Genomic DNA, 5,196 nt, shown 5'->3' with positions numbered 1-5,196 from the left:
CCCGCCTGTAGCCCCAGCTACTTGGGAGGCTGAGGTGAGAAGATCACCTGAGCCCAGGAAGCTGAGGCTGTGGTGAGCTGTGATTGTGCCACTGCTCCCGGCACGGGCGGGCGGAGGGGTGGCGCCCGCCTGGGGACCACAGATTACAAGAACACCTCCCCCCCCAACCCCAGGCGGCCCCGCTCCCTAGGCCTCTGCCAACGCGGACCTCTGGGTGCCCCGGGATCGGGAGCAGCCTGGGAGAGCTGAGTTCAGAGCCCAGAGTTGGACATCAGGCCACACGCTGAGAGGGTAGTAAATGAAAGGGAGTCTGGTTTAGTCGCGGGCAGGGCATCTCCTCTTCTGCTTGTCTAAAAGTCGCTGGGTGCAGGGGAAGCAATGTTAAGCGGGAATTTCTTTGTAGTGGTGTCTACACAATTTGCCTTTCCTGGTTAATTTTTCCCCCCATTAAGGATGGGGAGGCTCTGTAGAGGAAGCTTGGGCCCTGGGTGCCCCGGGGTTGGGAGCAGCCAGGGAAAGCTGGGCCAGGTCCACAACCTGTCGGCACTGCGGGTGTGGGGCGCAGGAGTCCTTCGGGCCATACCCCCGACCACCCCCGGGGGAGGCTGGAGCTCTCCAAGGCTGGGGAGCCTCCGGAGCGCGCTGCCCAGCAACCCTGGGCCCTCTGTTCTCCGCGTGCTTTCACTAGGGCCCCATGCTGCTTAGTGGACGATTTGCAGGGAATCTGGGCACAATCTTAATAACATCAGGGTCAAAAATAACAACGTTCCTGGGAACCAGAGGTGAGTCACCACAAACAGCGGCTAGGAGGCCGTGGTTGGGGTGGCGGGGCACCCAGGCGGTCCCGCAGCTGCCAGAAGGTCGGGGCTGCCCGCCAGCCAGGCTGGACCATCCCAGGCCAAGCTCCTGTAGGCCTGACCTAGGAAGCCTTCTTTTGCAAGCTCCGCATCCAACAATGGGATGAGGTGTCATATGCCCAGAGTGGCTTTATCAGTGACAATACCGCTCCCTAGAATGGCAGTTGGTGGCTGGCAGAGGGAACAGGTGACCTCGAGGAGCTGAGCTGCCGGGCCAGGGGCATGGCAGACTCCCTGGAGCCTGGGGGTGGTGCCAGTAAGGTGGGGGCTGTCTCCCTCCATGGTTTCCTCTAGGGGTGGGTGTCACTGCTGGGGGCCGCTGGTGCAGTCTTCCCTGAGAAGGGTTTCTCCAGCTCTCCTCACGTGATGCTTGGCCTCCTGCTGGGCCCACACTGGTCCAGGTCCCTTGACAAGGCTGCCATCTGGCTTTAGAGCTTTCCTGCAGCACCAAACCAGCCTTGCCATGAGGGCACAGCTGCTGCGGAAAGATGCCACGGAGATCGGCTTCATGACCCCTCTGTGTTTCCCACAGCAGCTGGAGCGCACCCTACAGGGGCTGGGCCATCTCCCGGGGCACTAGTGCCTGACAGAGCTGACACAGTTCTAGGCCACATCTGGGCTAGAAGGAACCGCCATGTCTACCACAGCACCGTCCTTAAGCAGGAGACTTTTGAAGCACTTGGACTCAAAACAATGGCTGTTTTTGTTGTTTGTTTGTTTGTTTTGAGGGAGACAGAAAGCTAAAAAATGTAAAAGAAGCAGGTCACATTGGACAGATGATCTCACTTGGCAACACATACTGGGCCAGGCTCATTCATGAAGGGGCAGTATGGCCTGCACCCCACTCGGGGGCAAGAATGAGGCTGAAATAATAGCAGACTCGGAACACAGCAAGTGCTCAGTAACGGCTTCTGGAACAAACCTGCGGTTGTCACCAGCAGGAGTGATGAAAGCTAGAAGCCGTTTCACCATCCAGTGAAGAGGAGGAACAATATTTTTCTCTTTGGAGTTCCCACACTCAGAAGAGAGAACACCAGCATACGAACCCAGAGTGTCACATGACGTAGGAAACGTCCTTTAGAAAGACAGTATAATTGCAAAGCTTAGGATCCTGCTAGTTCCTTCTGCAGTGCTTCTGGTGGCAACATGGTGCCTCCCCAGTCCCTCAGGCCTGAGATGGGCCAGCACAGCTTCTCTGGGAGCCAGATCATTTCAGAATTTAACCCCAGAACCAGGTCCCCTCAGGCAACATAAGGCTCCTCTCCCTTGGATACAGGAAGCGGAGGAAAAAGCCAGGTGTGCTGGGGGCAGGCCAACACCCAGGTGAGAAGGACCTGGGCTGGTTACTCACGCAGCTTGGTTTCAGGGAGCCGGACTCACGATGTGCTTGAGACCCCCAAATTCACCCCTGAAAGCAGCTCCCCCCATGACAAGGAACTAAGGACAGGCATGTCATGGACTGTGAATTGGAGTGACATTTGTCCCTCCCTTCATCAACAGACTGCCCAAAGAACTTCCCAAGTTACCTGCCATAGAATACCTTGCTTCCCCCCAGTCTCTGAAAGGGGGCCACAAAAGCTGTCCCCACACTGGAAGTGCAGTGCCAGGCCTTTAAAGTTTTGCTCCCGGTTTATGAGAACGCCTCGAAAATTCAGTGCTTCCCTCCACTCCCCCAAACCTCTTCAAGCCCCCACCCTTTGTTTAACATATATATATAGTGCTTTCCTGGTACCAGGTGCTGCTTTAAGCACCTGACAAAATATTAAGTATTACATATAACCCTTATAATTTCGCTGTAATCCACTCTTGTCAGATCCAGTCGTTGTGAAGAAATGGAGACACGGGGAGATTAAGAGAGCTACTCAAGAAGACACGGTGCCAGGCTTCTACCCAAGCCATTTGGATCTAGGGTCTGGAGGCCATGTGCACCATTTTGCACTAGATTAACACTTTAATTCAGTTCACAGTTAGCCAATACACATTCCCCATCTATATTTATACCCATCTGGAAGGCATCAAAAAGATAATAAACCAATAGTGTCATGCGCCCATGACCCAGCTAACAAAGAGGCTCTGGGTTCTAATGTCCCATCTTTCATGGTATTCCATCGACCTCATGCCATGCTCCCCTCCCCAACAGAGATGGAAACATTATCCTGAATTTGTATTTATCATCCCTTGTTTCTCTTTATAGTTTTGCCACTTATGGTTGTATGATTGCTGTTTGTTTTTTGTTTTTTGTTTTTTGAGACGGAGTCTCGCTCTGTCGCCAGGCTGGAGTGCAGTGGCGTGATCTCAGCTCTGCCTGCCAGGTTCAAGCCATCCTCCTGCCTCAGCCTCCCGAGTAGCTGGGACTACAGGCACGTGCCACCATGCCCAGCTAATTTTTGTATTTTTAGTAGAGATGGAGTTTCACCTTATGGTTGTATCTTCAAACAATGTCTTGTTTAGTTTTGCCATGTTTTCTGACTGTGAATAAATAGAATCATGTTGTGTGAATTCTTCTATTTGTATTTTTGCTACAACATGATGTTCCTGAAATTCAGCCATGATTCATTTATTCCTTTTCACTGCTGTGTGATATTCCACTGAAGGCAAATAGTACCCAATATTTACTTATTTTCCAGATGGGATCTCATTCTGTCACCAAGGCTTGGAGTGCAGTGACCCCATCATGATTCACTGCAGCCTTGAACTCCTGGGCTCAAGCAGTCTTCCTGCCTCAGCCTCCCGAGTTGCTAAGACCATAAATATTTATCCATTTTACTGCTAATGGAATTTGAGCTTTCCTATTGAAACATTATTGCTATGAACATTCTTATAAAAGCTTCCCAGTGCACATGTGCAAGATCTTTCTAGTGTATATGCTAACAGGAGAATTACTGAATTGCACCGTACATGTATCTTCCCTCTTATTAGATAACACTGACTTGTTTTTGAAATTGGCTTTTCCAATTTACACTCTCAATAGCAGGGTGATGTGGTTGCCTGCAAGTTCAGCAACACTTCGTATTGTCAGACTTTAACGTTTTTGTCAGTCTGGTTGGTATAAAATGGTATGGCGTGGTGCTTTTTATTTGTATTTCCATGATTACTAATGAGATTGAGCATCTTTTCCCATGTTTATGGGCCATTTACTTTTCCTCTTCTATGAAATTACTATTCAAGCCCTTTGCCCATTTTTCTGTGATGTTGTTTGCTTTTTCTTACCGAGGTGGAGGAGTTCTCTGCAGTCTGAATACGAATCATTTTTCAGTTATGTGCATTGCAAATATCTTCTCCCAGTGTGTAGCTCTTTCCACTTTTTAAAATGGTATCTTTTGATGAACCAATGTCAATTTTAATGTGTCAGATATGTCGATCATTTTCTTTATGGTTTGTGTTTCTTTTGTCTTATTTAAGAAGTCCACCTCTACCCTGAGCTTTTATACAGTTTTTTTCTGTATTATATTTATTTTATAGGGTTTTTGTTTTGTTTTGTTTTGTTTCTGAGATAGAGTCTTGCTCTGTTGTCCTGGCTAGAGTGCAATGGCACCATCTCAGCCCACTGCAACCTCCGCCTCCCGGGTTCCAGCAATTCTCCTGCCTCAGCCTCCTGAGTAGCTGGGACTACAGGCACTCGCCATCATGCCTGGCTAATGTTTGTATTTTTAGTAGAGACGGGGTTTTACCACAGTAGTCAGGCTGATCTCAAACTCCTGATTTCAAGTGATCTGCCTGCCTCAGCCTCCCAAAGTGCTGGGATTACAGGTGTGCTTCCCCCCAGTCTCTGAAAGGGGGCCACAAAAGCTGTCCCCACACTGGAAGTGCAGTGCCAGGCCTTTAAAGTTTTGCTCCCGGTTTATGAGAACACCTCGAAAATTCAGTGCTCCCCTCCACTCCCCCAAACCTCTTCACAAGCCCCCACCCTTTGTTTAACATATATATATATAGTGCTTTCCTGGTACCAGGTACTGCTTTAAGCACTTGACAAAATATAGTTTTCTCGTATTTAGGTCTTTAAATCCACTTGACTTATTTTGTGTATGATGTGAGTTGAGTTCTGATTTTTACCATGTGGATAATGAAATATCCGTGCATCATTGATTGAATAGCCCATCCTCTCCCCGCTGAACTGCAGTGTCATGTTCATCGTTTATTAAGTCTCCACATGCATGAGTCTGTTGGAGAGTCTATGATCCATTGGCCTGTAAGTCTATCTCAGTACTGATGTCATACTGTCTTCATTGCCACTGCAACTAATAATACATTTTATAATAAGTTTTAATATTGTCTGTAATAAGTCTTAGTATTGTTGAGGAAGTCTCCTTGCTTTCTTCGTCTAGAAAAGCATCATAAC

At 48.9% G+C, this 5,196-nt stretch overlaps 1 protein-coding gene across 1 annotated transcript in view; it reads right to left on the bottom strand.

The window, feature by feature from the left end:
* The window catches only part of ANK1 (ankyrin 1, erythrocytic), a 240,567-nt gene that overhangs the window by 143,137 nt on the left and 92,234 nt on the right, over nt 1–5,196 (bottom strand). The gene's annotated exons all lie outside the window — the stretch shown is intronic.

The sequence above is a fragment of the Colobus angolensis genome, unplaced genomic scaffold (assembly GCF_000951035.1).
Source record: "Colobus angolensis palliatus isolate OR3802 unplaced genomic scaffold, Cang.pa_1.0 Scaffold52, whole genome shotgun sequence".
Classification (NCBI taxonomy): Eukaryota; Metazoa; Chordata; class Mammalia; order Primates; family Cercopithecidae; genus Colobus; species Colobus angolensis.
This window is presented reverse-complemented; position numbering and strand designations above follow the sequence as displayed.